The sequence below is a fragment of the Psittacula echo genome, assembly GCF_963264785.1.
Source record: "Psittacula echo genome assembly, chromosome: 10".
NCBI lineage: Eukaryota > Metazoa > Chordata > Aves > Psittaciformes > Psittacidae > Psittacula > Psittacula echo.
This window is the reverse complement of record NC_137741.1, coordinates 4,862,944-4,881,430: the sequence shown is the minus strand read 5'-3', so window position 1 is coordinate 4,881,430 and position 18,487 is coordinate 4,862,944.

The following is an 18,487-nucleotide window of genomic DNA, read 5'->3' as shown; positions in this document are numbered from 1 at the left end:
TAAAAGGATCCAGGTTTTCTAATGTGCATTCAGCAAAACTATCTCTTGTTGAGGAAAGTGGATAATTAGAGAATCCTGACAGTGTACCTATGCCGAAAGAGAAGTCATTATCCTCAAAGTCATAAATAGCTTGTAAGTTAACTTAAATACCTCAAAGGGACTAAGTAAAGCATTTTTTGCTACCACATTCGTGTGCCTCTTGCTGTCACTGAATTTAGAGAGTCACATAATTAATGGGATAATGAATGAAGCAGCTACTTCATAGTTCTCCTAAAAGTGAATCAACTTTTTTTAGCTTCAAGAACAGAAGCTTCTGTAAGGGCCATTTTAATTATATTTACAAAACTGCTGAAATTCTCTCCTCTTCTGACCTATGCAGGAGGAAATCTGCATCACTGTCTGTGGCTGAGTCCTTTGCAGTGGTGTAGGCCTTATTCTGTATCTCTAAGCTTAAAAATGGAGAACAGTACACTTAAGCATCTGCTGCTGCTGCAAACTGAAGGTGTTTCATTTTTTCAGTTCCGGATTTGTGCAGTTATTGTTTCAGTGTCTTCTGCTACATTTGGAGAAATTGAGAAATTATAGAAATTATTTGGAGAATGACATTTAGACAGTAAGCAATGGAGAAAATGTAACCTTGGTAAGTTGATTGTATGCATGTAATTTTTGCCTTCTGCTTTGCATGTAGATCTCATAAAGAAGATGACCTGTAGTCCCTGTGTACGTGTTACCTGTTTCTAAAGGAGCTTTCTTGTTTATCTGATAAAGAGCATTCCTTAGACAACAGCAAGGGCCCAAAAGAGAGCTATTTGACATCTCTGACCCTTGGTGAGGTGTTACAGAGCAAGCTAAGGTCATTTCAGAGGTTGTGTTTTGATCCTCTGTCACTTTAGGTCAGCACTGAGTGGAAGGGATTAAGGGATTGTTTTTAGCAGGGGGTCTGCTGCTGGGGCTAGCCTTGAAAAGAATGTTTGTCATTCCCACTGCCTGCTGTGGGAAATTCATAGGATCACTGCATCGAGTCCTGTGATTGCTAGAGAGTCTTAAGCCAGAAAAAGCCTCAGGCAAGATAAATCTTTCTTATCTAGCTGTGACATTTCTACAGGAGATGTTGTTTTACTGCATTTGATTTAGGATACCTGATTCACAGAGAACTGGCACATTTGCTGTGCTTTTTTCAAGTGATTTCTTCATAATCTTAACTTTAGATGGGGGTGGGTAAGCATTTTGCCCAAGGTCATTTTCTTACTGTTCTTTTTGGTCACATGAAACTTCATTTACTGCTCTATAGATCACAATATTCAGAGGAACAGTAGCTTGCCGTATAATTTACTATCTCTCCTAAAGCCTGCATTAATTAACTAGCTACCACTTTCATGTGCTTAAAAGTCACTTTACTCAACCTGCTAGTGTTAAAAAGTGGTATCAAAGTGTGGGTTCAGCTTGAGGGCAATCAATGCACAAGAAATGGGAGATTCTTCTGAGGTACAGCTCTGAGACCCAGCTCTGGCATTGTTAACTTTGTACTGTCAGCTGGGTGCGCAACCTCCTGTTCTCCCTTTCGGAAGTTCAGCCTGTCCAATGCAAAGGATGTACCCACACAGCATGATATAGCCACAAGAAGGCTGCACTTCTCCAGGTTGAGTAGCTGTGATGAGAAACAGAGTTTATTAGCTGATGTGGTTCAGAACAATGCAAATTTCTCCACTTCCAAGATCTGAACTGGTTTGTGTTTTGATAAAGCACTGTATCACGCAGTCCATATCCAAAATGCACTAGGGGTAAAATGCACTAGGGGTAAAATCTTTTACTAATTTACATATATAAATTTTTTTGTGGCTTCTCCTTTGAATGTAATACCCTGTTATTTTATACAGAGATCTCTCTGCCTGAACTTCTCCAAGTGCTTTCAGATTACTAGCAAAATTCTCCACTGTGGTCTCCTTTGTCTGTCACCTTCTTTCTGCTTCACTTCCCCGTTATGTCATCCAGTGGCTGACAGTACACCAGTGAATGTCAAAGCAAAAACCTTCTGATTGCATTTTCTCTGCACTACACTTATATATCCTAATAATAATGAGAAGTCTTCTGATTTAATTCTGCCTACTAAATTCTGTGATACAGGACAATGGCAGGATGGCATAAAAATCTATGAATCTCAAAAGAGAGCTTTGCACTTGATTATTTCAAAAGTGTTCTAATTAGATCTAGTATATTGTAGCTTCATAATTTTGCATCTTGTATTGCTCAAGCCATCAGTTTCTAAAAGCTATTTGGCATAAAATCCCATTGATATTTCAAGAAATTAGTTGTATGGCTTGGAAACACAGACTCACTCTCAGAACAGCCAAAAGGAGTCAGTTTTGTGTCTGGAAGACAGATTCAGTGTAACCCAGTTCACAGGTGGGAGGATCATTGTTGTCTTTTCATTGCTAATTATGTTACAGAACTGGTTTCTTTCAACGGGAATTTATCATGAGATAATCTCACTATGAATCATTTTGTTTACCAGACAGGTTTTTTTTTGGGAATAATCTAATTGAAGCCTTTCAAAAATTTATCACCTCAAATATATCCTATTGTTGGTTTCCCAGCATTTCTTCATTAGTGCTTCTTTCATGGGTTTCCCTCTATTACCCTTGATGATTGTTTAGAAGGATAATCTCTCATTATTATAATGTCTTCTTGTTGTGAAGGCCTATCAGTTTAAATATAGAATTCCATTATTCTTTCCTTATGCCTTCCAGAAGCACAAGTATTTGAAAGAAGGCCTGTATTCTGTTTGTCAGAATGAAGGCTGGAAGGTGTTAAAAAAGATTAAGTTATTAGAGGCCCATGCTGCTGCCCATCATCACAGAAGGTCAACATATTCCATGTAAAATAGCATGACCATTGTGGAGCAGCTATGATCTTCAGGGTGTGTTCTGCCTTGTCCTCTCATATAATTGCAAATGGGAAATAAAATTAATGTAATAAATTGGTAGCTTATGCAGTTAGACAGCTATTGTATTCAACTCATGCCTTTTAAACAATCAGTATTGCATCTACTGGCATTCTGTAGTCCAAGAACACTGTTCCATAACTGTCGTCTCTTTCCACATCTCCTACTAAACTGTTACTCTGCAGTTTGTTATTGCAGGAAATCATAGCCAGTACTGCTGTCAGCTGTCACATTAGCTCTAGCACTGCAGGAGTGAAAGTGTCAGTACAGGATCAAGTCACTCTGCACTATACTTACATCTCAAATGGATGCATGGCACCACAGGCTAACCTTCCTTTTTTCATTTCCCTCTCATTATTTCAGAATTAAGCCACATGAAACCTACCCCCAAATATCTGCCTGCTGACCAGAGCTGTTAAATGCTGGTGCCAGTGAAATGAGCCTGGCCTGACTGGACTAATTAAGTTGGCCAAGAATAGCTCAGTGATGAGTTGCAGTGGGAAAGGGAAGGAGTTACACCAATTTCTTATGTATGAAGAAATATATATATGCATATATTAAAGGAAACCAGCAGCTCCAAAATACCTTTGGTTAGTGAATGGCTCCACAGGCAGTCTGCTCAGGGAGCAAAGTCTGGAGGTTTGTAAAAATTACTTTAAAAAACTATTTGAAAACTGGAAGCAAACCCCCCCCAAATCAAAGATGCATTCACCCTAGCTCCTAACAAATGATACTTTTGGCTTCTGCAACCTTTTTTGCAAGACTGTTAAAGGGAATATGGGACCATCCTAGCAGGAGGGCCCTACACAAATTACTTTACCTTCAGGGTAAGATCTATGTGCTAAAGCCCTCTTCTGGTTTCAAGCGACTGAACCAGACTGCTTCGGCTCCAGAGTTTTTACAGTTGCTGCTGATTTTGTGTGCTTTGTTGATTATGTTCCACCACTTTTAAGGTTCTTCTGTTTTTATAGGAGCTAAGAGAGTTAAATAGCAATGGTTAGAAAACTGAGCTGAGCAATTGTGAAGCTGAAATTCCCATGTCTTCCTTCCTTGGCATGTCATTACGGAAGGCTCTAAAAGAATTGTGTTTCAAGTTGCATCCGATGTTTCTTGTAGTATAAACCACCTACTACTTTTTGCAAGTGCTGATAACTCCTGTCTTCTAGCTGAAGTCCAATGTGAGTAACTATATTCTTCCTGCCTACAATTCCTCTACAGTTTCAGTTAAACATGTTCTTCACTTCCTGAGTTAAATTGTGCTGCCTGTGAATTGCCAAATGGCAAGTGCCAACTCTACCTGTTTTGGATGAACAAACCTGGGAGAGAGAGAATGTTTTTCCTTATAAATTTAGTTTTTAGCGCTGTTTCCTATGGCTCTTTATAAGGTTCAATACACAGCTTCCTTGCAATAAGAAGGAAATACAGTGCGCAGCATTTAGTTGAGACCTGCTAAGTGATCAGCCGTCATGAGCAAAGCAAGCTACTGGACTTAGGGTCTCATCAGCATTTGTCCTACAGCAGTTCTGTGCTGAGCTTTGCATTGTCAGGTCCCTATCTGAGGAAAAATAGCTTACCTCTTTCATTCATTTTTTCCCTTTTTTTCCTCAACCACTGCATCAAACAAAATAGCACCAAGGGAAGAGGAATGGTTATTTTTTCGATGTTACGTGATGCTTTTCTATGTCTGGGTGGCACCTTGAGCTAAATACAGAAGTCATGAGAGCAAGGTAGGGAGTGAGTAAAACGTACAGGAGGAGATGTTCCAGCAACTGGATCACTATTTTCACATTTAGGAAACCTGAGTCTAAGTCCCTTCTCTCAGGATAATGTCTGCAGTAGGTAAGTAGCGTTTGTTTTCTGCACCTCAGCTACTCTGTTCTACAGTAAGGCTAACAGCAGTGCCTTGCTAGAGCTTGCTGTAGAGAATACCAGCTCACCCTGGTTTCAAGGAGATATCTACTGTGGTGGAATCATTGCAGCACTGATGCTCCACTTTTTTTTTGCTGAGGATGTTGGAGTGTGGTTCTAGCAACTGCTATTCCAGACCACTCAATTCTCACTTCTTTGGTCAGAGAGTATAAGGAAGGGAGAGACACAAGCTGGTGTGCTGGTTCTTCAAAGGGCTGGTGAAAGAGTGAGTATTTTGGGCAGAGTGGGGAGGGTGTTTGGGTTTTTGCTTGCTATTTCTCGTGCTCCACAGAAAATGCAAAAGATTATTTGCATGTGTGTGCACAGTGGGAGAAAATGCCCAACTGAGATCCAAACAGAAATGAAACAGAACTTGCAAAGTTCAAAGCTGACATAGTCCAAGTTCTTGCTACTGGGATGTGTGTGTGGGTGTCCCTTTTCTTCCTTTATTAAAAAAAAACAAACAAACAAACAAACAAAAAAACCAAACCCGAAGCCTAAACACTTATCTTTCTTTGAAAAATGCATGCATTTAAATTGGCACACTGATTTTGGTGAAGGAAGAGAGAGATTTCTGTTCCCAAAGCCTGTTTTTAATCATCAGATGAATTTTGAGACAACCTCTGAACATTCAGCACTTGTGGTCAGTTTTCCCTGCCCAAAAAACTAGTGGTTTTTGCAGACATTCCATAAACACAGGAAGCTTTGACTGTGTCTCTAGCAGATAGGCAGACAGAAAAGCAAAATACACACAGTATAAAGGCAAAAGCTAAACTTGCCATGCTAGCTCAGAGGAATGTAGCCCAGAAGTCTGTCTCTGTAGCCAGAGCCAGATGTTTCAAAGAGAATAATACCCAAATTCTGAAAAGTACAATTCTGACATGACCTGCCTGTGATTTAGATTTCTTTGTAGTTACTGACTTCTCTCCCTGAAGCATGGGACTTTATATTCTGTCTGAGTTCATTTCTTTGGAGGGGGCAAAGGGGCAGCATAGAGGGCTAAAAAGCTGTGCTGTGCAAATTCCCTTGGCGTTTGGATTTCTGATGATCTCATAACTGGTCCTAATTTTTATCTACTGAAGTAGTAGTCTCATTTTTTTCTGCAACTGTAAGTTTCATGGATTTAACCATGTTTTATCCGCGTTCTCATCCTTTTTAAAATTGCTGTCTTCCAGCTCCTTCCTGAATGTCCCTTATTTCTTTTAACATCAGAGTAGCCAGAAAGAAATTCCTATCTTTTTTCTTGCCCCATTTGTTATTTTTATATAGCCTAATTGTTGTTAGTCTCCTTCCTAAAAGAAACATTTATGTTATTTTTACCCCTGCTTTTTTTCCAAAGAGAAGTCTAGTTCCCTCACCAGTCTCTATCCTCAGCTGTGCTGTTAATCACTTGCTCAGCAGAACTGAAGCCACTCATACAGGTGAAGATGCCCCTCTCACTTTCAAATAGCTCTTTAATAATGTAGTGATTTTCTTTTCCACTTGAGTATTAACCTTTTTTAACCTCATCAGCCCAGTGAATAGAAATTTTAGTCAAACTGTCAACAATCAGCTCCCTTAAGTAGTTGTCCTCAGTTATCAGTAGGTGAAATTCAGAATGTTTTTTCTGAAGTACGTTACTTCTCTCTGAGAAGAATGTGCCCGATGTTAGTCTGTCACTTGGCTCATTTCTACCCAGTTAGAATTACAGAGGAGAACCTTTAACTGGGAAATCTTCAACCATTTCTGATGATATCTGTGAAGAAGTTGTTCTTGTTGAAGTAGCTGAATTGAAGGGCTTTTACTCACTCTGAATTTAGGGTTATGAATCAGAATAATTTAATGTATTTTTAGAATCAATACTTTGATGAGCTTTCTCATTTTGTAATCTCTTTTCTAAAATTCTCTTTTAATGATTTCTCCCTTCCTAGTCAAACTGAACATGTCATCAGTGTTTGTCTGTTTTTCAACAGAAACCCCATTCTAGAATCTTTTGTTCTGTAGAAAAGTTTCAAGCTAGAAAAAAATAAAGATCTTTCATGATATTGTAGAATATTGGTGGTGTTAAAATAACAATGGAAAACAGGAAGAGAACAGTTTTACTTTGCAGTAATGTGTATATTCCTGCAGACTTTTTGGATTTCAGTTGTACTATCCTGTGGTGAACTCCTCTGTAAGAAGTTTTGTTCCACCAGCAGACAGCTGCTCAATTTTGGGATTGGTTTTGTTTTACTCTGACTGCCCAGTATGAACAAAACCAAGTTAAAATATTGTATATTCTACTGTATTCTACAATTAGGAATTATAACATCCAACTTCTCATTATTGAGTTTCTGCTGGAAGCTGTTAAATTTGGTTTGGTCAAACTATCCATTAAAACTCCATCCTGTTTCCACTTAAAATCTGCCTTTGGTGTATCCCTACCCTATCCTGCTCCTGCTTTCTCATATCAGCTCAGCCTGAAATCTGGAAATTCCTGTCCCTGTGACTAATGGACGCTGAGGCAGTTCCTCCCTGTGAGCTCTGCATCTCCTGGTCCTTTGGGTGTGCTTTGAAATCACTTAATAATAAAGAACAAAAGGCTTTTGGCCCTCCATATTGTCTTATTAAGCTTGCTTGCATGGTAGCTTCAACACTGTACCATCATTTTCGTCTTTCCAATCTTAAGCCACATATGGTAAGCAGAGAAATACCTTGTTTTACCAGTCGGTGTAGTTCAATGCAACATAGTAGAGAAATCATGTATGTTAAAGCAGTTCTAGTGATGAACCCCAAAACCTCATCTAAAAAGAAATCTGAATCTGCTGTTCTCAAGGGACCTGTCAGAAACCTTGGAGAACTCCCTGTTGACAATCAAATGTCATCTGGCCCCACCAGCTAGATGTTAAAACTGACTTAGATTGGGTTTTTCAAATGAGAAACTTGCAGTGTCTTTGAGTCCTTTACTCTGCTGTATCGCTGTTTTCAGCAGTATTTTTGGCTAATTCATATACCATAAGCTTCTATAGGAGATGTAGTCAACACCTGTGAATGCAGGATGCCCAACTAGGTCACATGCAGATTCTCAAAGGCAAGAATAGAGCAGTGAGGCCCCTTTTCCCAGTGGCTCCAAGTGGAACAAGATGGCTCTGTGCCACCAATGTCCCTGAACCCAAAAAGGTTTCACCCAGTCCTGCAGTTTTGCATGGTACTGATGAAAAGCTTGAGGGTTTGTGGCCAACGAATCACACGTGTTGGTGCTGCAGACACTGGAGCTTTTGCTTGAAAATTAATGGAGTGGGGAGTCTTTTTATTATATATATATATATATTTATTTTGGTATTATAATTGGGTATGGATAATTACATACAATATTTTAACAACTTTGTGGAAGTAAAGGACCAGTATGAATATCTATTACACCTGTCAACATTTCTATGCTGTTTTTAGGGGATTAATATGCAACCACAGAAATTCGTTCCAGGCAGAAACTTGGCATTAAAAGGTGCAGTCCAGGATTATTTTGATTTTTTTCCTTAAATTTGAATTTAATCCGTTTGGCCATTTTTAAGTAGGAAAAAGACTTTGTGTTTTTGAAGGTAGAGATTCCTGACATAGTTCTGGTTTCAGAGGGAATATTTAGGGAACTAAAAGGGCCGCAGGACTCTGCCTCCTACCTTTCCCCTGTTCTGCCTCTCTTCAGCAAATGTATTTATGTGTTGTTATGTTCTTTATGTTATGTACTTTATCACAGCCTATGATAGGGACAGATAAAAGTGTAGTTGAAGGTTTATTTGTCCTCATTCTTTTTCATTCAGTTAGGCATTTGCAAAAGCCTGTAACTAGTTCTGTCTGTTGACTTTAGAGCAGTGGATGGTTTCTTTGGGAACTGATGGAAAATGACAGCTTGGTTATACATTCTGTCCTCAGTGAGGGCTTTCTGTGCTCACGTGTAATGTAAATTAAACATCCCATGATGTCTTGAAAATTGCCATCTTTCCCAGTCATTATCAGTGTCTTCCACAGGTAGGTCATTTGCTCCAGAAATAGCTGAAAACCTATTGTGGAGGTAGTAGAAATTGATGTGGTCCTAATGCTCTTGTAACCACATTTCTACTGCAAATTTCTACTAGTCTGGGCAAGAAAAACTTATCTTTTACACAGCAAATACTTCATTACTTCATTTAAAATAATAAGGGAACTCAGACAAGGAAGAGGGAGAAAGATAAGAAAATATCTTCTTCATTTAGAAAGAGATTAAGAAAAGCAAAATTAGAAAATTCTCTTACTTATCAGTGAAGAAGCCCCAAACGGATGGTTCACTCGAGATTCTGTGAGCTGCAGAATGCTCAGCAGAGAAAATCACTCACTGACTTGTTCATTTCTCTTTTTATCTGGAGTGTCTAGTTTTGCTTTAAGCAGTGTAGGTTCTCTGCTGAATTCCAGTACTGCGTAACATAAACCCTGAGATTTTTTTGTAAGTTCAAACAAAAAGTATGCCATGAAGTAACAAAGAATCCACTATTCTGGGTCTGAGTTTTGCTTCATGCATTTCCTGTGAACTTAGTGTTACTTATTACTGTTATGCAGCAGCAGCAGTTGCCCTAAGATCTGAGAAAACAGATGTACTGAGGAATGAGTGCTCATGTTAAAATCATGAAAGAAGAAGAACAGAACTGTAATCACTGTTTTACTGACACCCAGAGTATGTTCACTTTGTCAGAGGTTGTTCTGACAAAGTCTGTGGCAAAGCTGACCAGAGTCGGGCCTGCAGTCTTGTGCCTTGTTAGTCTAAACCTTTTGTCACCAGCTGCATTAGCTCGAAGACATGAGTCTATTAAAGGAATTGGTGTGGTTCATATGATTTCTAGTTCCAGTGATTTTAAAGATACTTTGTGTTGATGATAATTTTTCACTGATATTTTCTCCCTCTTCCCTTGATACTGATGCTGAGATGTGCTGTACAGATTGCTAGAAATAACTAGGATATATCCTTGCTACACCAGCAGAGTAGTGGAAGACGGTACCTACTTAGATTGTGTACAATTCTTGCAGTGCAAATAGCATTTGCTTAACCAGTTTCAAACTTTTCACGGTATACGGACTCAGAACCAGAGGCACAAAGCAGGTAAGTGGCATGGAAAAGCCACCAACTGGGAATCAGTGACAATCACTTACAATAAGGTTCCTTCCTTCCTCCTGATCCCTGCAATATTACATGAGTTTTTCTAAAACTTGTAATTAAGAGAATCATGTCATATTTTTAGAATCCAAACCATGCAGTTACATTTGTCCTTGCTTACTATGTTTAAAGAACAAGATTCAAAGCTCTTATGAAGCTTGGCATTGTCATTTATTGAATAAATTATTTATTTAGGGGAAAAATACCCCACAAAATATTGTCCCCCAAAACATTTTGTCAGAATTCCTGAGAGCTGAATGTCTTCATGCTTTGAAAACCACTTGTTCAAGAAAAGAAACTGCGTGCAGGAAGGAATGAAATTGAGAGTCATACAAAGTTCAAAAAGGACAAAAAGAAATAAAAAGCTTATTCCCAACACCAAGCTCCCACACTAATACTAGAATTGATTCACCTCAGATTGGAAGCAGAAGGATCCTATTGGGTTTTGTTTAAAATATAGTTTTCACTAAAATGAAATATCTCATACATAACATTTCAGACTATCTTTCATTATTTCTGTTTTTCACATGTGGTGCTGAAGTATATTACCTCTCCTGTTTGTAGAGCACTCACCATCCAGAACTAGGTATTTTTCTTCTACATCCAGCTTGAGGTTCTATTCTGTAGAACAGAGGAGATCCTGCAGATGCCCTGTTTAACTGGAGAAAACAATGGTTGTGTCTGCTCTGCAGAGGTTAGCCCCATATTGGCAGGCCCAGGTTGAGCTCCAAGCAAGCTGCTGATTCTATGTTGGGCAGCATGGTTCCATGCAGAGATGGTAAGCAGAGCTTGGTCCTGGCAGTGCTGTAAGTGCTAGTTAGCCTATATATTTTTGTGTACTAATGCAGCCAAACTTCTTCCAGTTCTGACACTTGCCTGGGGATTTTCACAAGGTGCTTATTATATGGTACATACATGCCCAAAGGATCTGCAAAGTGAACCTGGCAATAAGTGATGTTGTGGGAAGGGGGAAAAAAAGAAAAACCAAAACAAACCAAACACTACCAGTTAAGTTTTAAATATGTCCTTGTCTTGAGTACAGGAAATGCATTGATACCCCAGAGTATTACAGAAACAGGCACCTATATCTTGCTTTATATCAAATTTGGAAAGTACTTGGTGTGAACAAGAAGGGCTTGCGTGGTGTGTATGATGGACTTCTCTGATTTGAGAGGTTGTGGAGAACAACAGAATGAAATGAATGCTCTGCTTTTGCAAGGAAAACAACTGTGAAACAATTCTGTATTGTGCAACAGCACTGACAAAAGCATGGTGGATGGCTTTTATAATGCAAGTTAAGGTTTAGCTGCTCAGCAGAAACTTCAGCTTCTGACACAGGATTTATTTCAGCAAACCAACAGACTTAAAATACAACTTACCTGTTATACATTGAAATTCAAATATGTTAGTAAAATGTTTAAAGACTTACCTTTTTTTCCTTAGTGTTCACTTGGCATCAGTGTGCACATGTTACAGACCTACTGTATGTTCCCAGTTTTATTAATAAAAGCTCGAGCAGATGAGCAAATGCTGGCCAGATCTTGCCTTATAAACCATTCAGGCTATCACAAGGGCAACAGGAAAAACTAGAAGCTGCCTATACAAAGTTGAACTGGCAATTTGTCAGGGACCCAAAAACTGCCTCTTGTTTTACACAGCTTAGGCATGTAGCAGTTGTCAGTTTTCAGCAAGGTCTTTAGAAGCAGCAGCTGTTGGCATGCAGAACCTCATTCTGTTGGTGATGAAAGGAGTCAGAATGTGAGGTCCTACTCATCTCTATAGCCTGGTGAGTGAGTCCAGAATATCTAAATCTCACTAACTCTCAGCAATTGTATTTTTGAAGCCTTTAGTCTACAGCTGCATGCTAAAGAAGTGGTGAGCAGCCTTCAGCTTCATCAGGATTTGTATTTGATATGCTGGTGTCAGAAGCAGGACGTAAAGTCATGCAGCCTCTGTTAGAAATCATCATCCTTTCTCATAAACAGTTGAAGTGAAATTGTAATCACCGAAGTAAGACAAAAAGGCCTCTGGGGGATTCTGCCTCTGGTTAAGATCACTGTTAGCTGTGCTGGAAAAGTGTGCAGTTGATTCTTTGTAAAATGTTCACTCCAGCTATGAACTTGGAAGAGTCACTGGCAGAGGGCTCCAGTAAAAGTCAAATTCTTTGCTAAGCTTGTTGTCCCTGTAGACAAATGAATGTTAAAATAGCTTCTCATGAAACTTTAGCTTCTGGCTGGCTCCTAGCCTGTTACCCAGATGTAGCAGTTATGCCATTTGTGTGCCAGTTTTCAATTCTACTTGATTAACAATTCATGCAGACCATGAGATGGTTGAGATGGATGTTAAAACACACTGACATGCAGAGGATTACCACTTCAGAGGGTTTTATTGTTGACACCTGCAAGCTGCTGTTCTGCTGACCGTTGTTACTGTGGCAGTGATTAGCTGGATGACGTGTGACACCAGGTTCTAGGCAGATTTCAAACCAGTCTGTTGCTCAGTAAAATTGATCTGGGAATTTGAAATACAGAAGCCATTCTACCTTCAGAATGAAAAAGAGCTGTGAGCTCTAATGTTCTGCAATGACCTTAATGCTTGAAACTGCCATCTGCATGCTGAAATATGCATGTTGTGGTATACTGCATTAGCTATAACAGTACCTTTGCAATGGGCGTGCAGAGGCTGTCATCTCTGCTATTACCCAAGGGCTGTTGTATGGCAATCCCACGGCAGCCTTGTAGCCAACATTCCTTGTATCTTTCCCAAGCAAATGGAAAGCTATTCACATCGGCATCGTGGTATGTGAGAGAATTGTAACTAACTCAAAGATGAAGAAAAATGAAGAAAAATTATATTCTTCATGGAATTTGACATCTTGTCATTTCAGATACTCCCTTTGCATCTGGTAGTTTGGTTCATATGTTGAGACTCAAAAGTATGTTTTCTGAGGGTTGAGGAAGTATATTCAAATCGGAATTAATTCTAGGAAAATTATCCTGGAATTATTTTTTCTATTTGATTGGGGCAGGGAGGAGCATGTAAATGTAAATTATACAGAGCTATGAGTTCTGTCCAAACAGCTTTCTAAAGAAAAATATCATGAAGACTAATGGAAACATCGAATAAGTTCTTTAACTAGAAAAGCATTAACTGCCAAGTGACTAGTGAAAAGTTTCAGAGTTACAAAAAAAAAAGGATACAAAGCTAATGACAGATTAATATGGATTTGTAATTTCAATGGACTCAATCTATTGTGTTTACTACTCCTGAATCTCATCTGTCCTGTTAGCAACAAGTCAAAGAACTCAGTGATATTAAATGTATGTTTGCTATCAGGGAAGATATGAAAGAACAAGATGCAGTGGTGGAATACATGGAGATAGATGTTAGAAGGACAGAATTTTCACCTGGGCTACACTCTTATCTCCTTAACCAAGACTAAACACTTCCACAGTTCTCTTGCTGTGGCAGCAAGTTTCAGGCTGCACAAATATAAGGCCTGAAGTGCAGGGGATGAAGTATTGTTTGTTCTGCTACATGATGAACGATTGTTTATAAAACCAGGCTGAATGCATCTTTCCTCTCTTTCTTTCCTCCCAGAGAAAAAGAACTCTGAATAGATCAGAGAAAAAAAAAAAAAAAAACCTTCCCTAGGTTTCAGTAGAGAATTTTTCCTTTCTTTCTATGATGTCTTTGTTGTTCCTTCGTGTGCCATCTTGATGGCCACTAGAAAACTTCAGCCAGACCTGGCTGGACAAAAATTGACACTGTGCAAAGGCACAATCAGTTGGGTTCTCAGGATCTTCCTACCAGAAAGGTGACTATTCAGATCAGATAAGAAAGTTTACTGTCTTCCAGAAGTAAGCTGCTTACATTGTGGGCTTACATAATGCATTTTGATGATCTAATTACTCACTTTCTGGAGCTATACACACAGTTTAATTGAAATGGAATAATTGCTGAAAATCAAGTGTAATGATAGCTCTGTGATCAGAAAGTTTGTTCTTCTCAGAGCCAGAGTCACACAGTAGAAACTCCCCATGCGGGTATGTCTTCTTGGCTAGGAATCCCTGAAGATTGTTACCTAGTTTCCTAGATCATCAGTCATAGGCAAGTAGATTGGATTTAGGCTGCATGAATGTGCATACTTTCCTGCTTTGTGTCCAAATTCAGATTGTTGCCTTGTTGTGTGACACCTGAGAACTTCCACAAAACAGAAACTAATTCCTGACAGAACTGCTCATACATCCCATCTGATTCACTTCCTGGAGCAACAACTTCTTTTATAGCCTTCTGTACTGCAGGAGTTGCTGCTGCTGCATGTTCCCTGCTACATGAATTCAGGACACTCCTAAAACACTCCCAGTTTTCTCAGTTGCAGCCAAGAGAAGGGAAATAGCTCTCTGTCCTGGTTTGTCTCTTCAGCATCTCCCTCTGTGTTCTTGTGGGAAGGGGTAGACATCAGAAATACCGTGAAGTTTCCCGTCTCCGTTTTTCCATTCCTGCCCTGTTCCACTATTTACTGTCATTGTATATTGCTGTACCAATAAGATCAGTAACATAAACTGTTAAGGATATGTAATGGTAACTGTTCTTTGTTCTGCCAGGGGAAAAAAAGACAACTCCCTGACAGAACTGCAAAGCTATACTTCAGTACAGCTTGTAATCATGTAGATGTCGCAGTAGATGTTACAAAGATAGTGTATTTATCTATATATAGCTCCAAGCATTGGCAAATGAACTGCTTAACAAGGATGGAACTATGTCTTTTGAAGGTATAGGGTTGCTTCTTGTCCAGGACAGGGGATCTTTTGACAGTATTTTTCTCACTTTGCATTCCGTAGCACTCGGTTTGATATCATTTGGCACAGTGTAAATCGGAGGAGATCCATGAAATTTAACGCAATTTCTGCACAAGGGTAAGGTTATGATTGGCCTCTTTGACCAGGAAAGAGTCGCTTCCTTTAGGATTTGCTGAGTCACAGTTATTTTCACCTTGGTGTCTGAGTACAGCTCATTTTGGTCTGTCTTTTTGGGTTTTTTTCCCTCCCACATTACTTATTACTTGCAATTTTCTGTCACTTGTCCTCCTCACTGTTGTTGTTCTCCCTTTCATAATAGCATGCTTTAAATCAAAGTGGATTGGGTATTTTTTTTACAAGGGTTTTTTTAACACAGGATTACTGAGGTCAAATTCAAGTAAGTGACTTCATAGAGACTTCACTGAGTGGAACATAAATTCAACACTGTATGAATACAAGCAAGCAGTTTTAAATTATCTGTTTGTCCTTTTATTTCTGGCCTAAATCTCTCTGAAGCTATAAAAAGAAGGATGTGGGAAAATATCTTACCAAAAGTGATCTTTTTGTGCCCATTACTTGTTTTCTGTTTATTTTTTTTCAGAGAATTACATTAATAATTCAGAACGACCAGCTAAAGCAAATCCGATTTAAAAGGGAAACACAACACAAAACCTTGGGAGACATGTTTGCTCAGCTGAAAGTAATGCCAGTAGAGTCATCAGGGTGAAAGGAGTCTTGGGGGGGAGAAGGGGGGAAAGAAGACCTTCTCAGAGCTATTTTAAGGTCTTAGGTCATGAGTTAGGTCATAAGCTTCTTAGCATTTGGTGTGGTATCTGAGTAGACCCTTGGATTATAGATCAGGGCAGGTGCAGAAGACTACTATAAATACATTCACCCTTGAGGAGTTCACAGATTTCTTACATGACAAATGGGGCAGAAACATACTCATTCTGAAGAGGAAAATGATTAAATAACTTTAGAAGAATTTAAAGCTTTGTTTTCCAACAAGTCATCCAATAGTTCTTAGTTATAAAAGCTAAAATGCTCTTCACCATTACCTTAGAAATGTTAAGGAAAGCCTTTTACAGAGTTACAGCATATATCAAGCATGACTGGCATGTTCAGGGGTATTTCTGTAGTCATTTGCTGCCTACTGAGCTGTGCAGAGAACTGACCATCAGGATTCCTACCTTCTATTTCAGGGCTGCTTCTTGCCATAGGGCTGCAGCATATATGACCTGTTTCCCTCAGGGGACATTTGACCATTTATATTCTTCTTAGAAATGTTCTCCCTCAGCTTCCTCAATGCAAAGCTCCCAGAGATCCATCCAGGATAAAATACACTAAGTGTAGTGGTAAAATCTGCCAATATTCATCAGTTATCTATAGTTTTATTTTTTTTCTGGGTGAATACAGATGTTTTCAATGTCCTGGTTTTTGGTGATATGCCACACTCCTGTTGTTGCTCTCTTTCTCCAAAATGAACCTTCCAGTTTTACGAGGGCTACAGAGGCCTCAGAGACCTTTGAGAAATTAGTTTGTATTTTATTTGTATTTGCCTCCCTGTGAGGGAACACTCCACTTTTCAAGTGACACACACAGGCTTAGGAGTTCACTCTGCCTGACCTAATTTGAATCCTTAATCATCTTTTAAGAGGCATGTTTCATAGAACTGGCAGAACCAGTTGTAGTATAAAGTTAGGTGTCATTTCCTGCATATTCCAAAAAAAAGGAGAAGGGGGAGGAGGAAAAGGAGAAAGAAAAGGAAGAGCAACTCCAAGGGTACATTTGAAGTTTTTCCAAATGAATGTATTCACCTAGCCTTTTGTTTTTTACCAGATTCAACAGAGTGAACTCCCTTTGACCAGCCCAATTCATGCACAAAAAAGCATGTCCTTCTCAAGGCAAATTTCTAGCTATATCAAGGGATATATGACATTACAGAAACATCAGGGTTCCAGCCCTGCTCTGGGAAATAATGCCATATTGTGAGTAAGCCGGATGTGCAACGTCACCTCCTCATAGGAGAAGCAATGAATTTCAGAATCAGAATATCCTTCAGGAATTCCCTTGTTTCAGAAACAGAACATGCATCCTTCTCTGGTTCTTTGTGTTGGCTGTCTTGATTTTCTAAAGAGCCTGATTAAGTGAACAGCAGTTGGTACTTCCCAGAAGCAAAGAAAACTGTTGCTGGTGAATTACCTGCACCATTTGTCAACGAGAGAGAGGAAACAGCCACTGTGGGGGAAAAAAAGGTAGCAGTAAACATTACAGAATTGGTATGATGTCAGAAAAGCAAAGTTTTGCTGCCACCTTGTTTCAGTATGCAAAACCCATCTGTATCCAGTCTTTCATCACATATCAATTAAAGAGGGAGAGACTATCCAAGCTAGTTGATTTCCAAGCCTATCTTTCATATCCAGCTGGAACAGAAATTTCCAAGCAGTTGAAATTGTTAATGAAAGGTATAGCAAACATGTTGATACACGTCTCTACTTTTCATATTCTCTGTACAAGGAAAAGAAAAAATGAAATCACCATCATCCAGTGCAGTCCCACGGATACAGGGTTATCTTGATACAAACAAAGCTTTAACTGGACATTTTGAGGTAAGTGAAACCTCAACATTTGGTTTTGCTGCAGAGGTGATAGCATCCTCCAGGCATTTAAAAGAACCCCCTGTGAGTTCCTTTCTTTTTGCCCAAGTCTCAGTTTCTCACGTATCCCAGAGGCTCCCATGTCATGGCTAACATTCTTCTAGAAAAATGGAGCTGCACGAAATTCTTTCAGAGCCTATCAGCACCACTCCCAAATTAGCCAGACAGGATACTGTTTGTTTAATTTCACAAGACATTTGCTTTCCCCAAGGCTAGAAGAGCTACCTCAGTGAATTTCCAGGCATGATACCCTATGCTCCTCAGGATTTTTTTGTAGCAGAGGAGTAAGTTCTCCTAAACTAGGAACAAAACATATTGGTACCTAATGGGGACCACAAGAAATACGGAAAGAGACTATTTACAAGGGCACATAGTGACAGAACAAGGGGGAATGGTTTTAAACGGACAGTGGGGAGACTTAGATTAGCTATTAGGAAGAAACTCTTCCCTGTGAGGGTGCTGAGGCGCTGGCACAGGGTGCCCAGAGAAGCTGTGGCTGCCCCATCCCTGGCAGTGTTCAAGGCCAGGTTGGACACAGGGGCCTGGAGCAACCTGCTCTAGTGCAAGGTGTCCCTGCATGTGGCAGGGGTTGGAACTGGATGAGTATTAAGGTCCCTTCCCTCCTAACCCAAACCAGTCTGGGATTCTATGATTTCACCGTGCAGTCAGGTTGTTGAGCAATATGTAACTAAGTGTCTTTATAACTTGTAACTAAGTGTCACTATACTTAGCTCAGGATGGCCTTAATCTGTTCTAACTGGCTATATTGTAAAAAAGCAAGATAAGTGCCCAGAGAAAAACAACACTTTACAGAGTTGGCAGCAACTAAATCTGCAGACTTTTCCAATACGCTGTTGTTTGGTGTTTTTAAATACTCTGTGATGGTGCAATGCTGTTTATATTGTGGTGGGCTTAAATAGTAATTTTTCAAACTGATAGATGGGGATAAATGAATAACATTGTGTAGAAAAGAGAATTTCACCCTCTAGAAACATTTTACTTCTTTTTTTTTTTTACTATTCTCACTATTATTTTACTA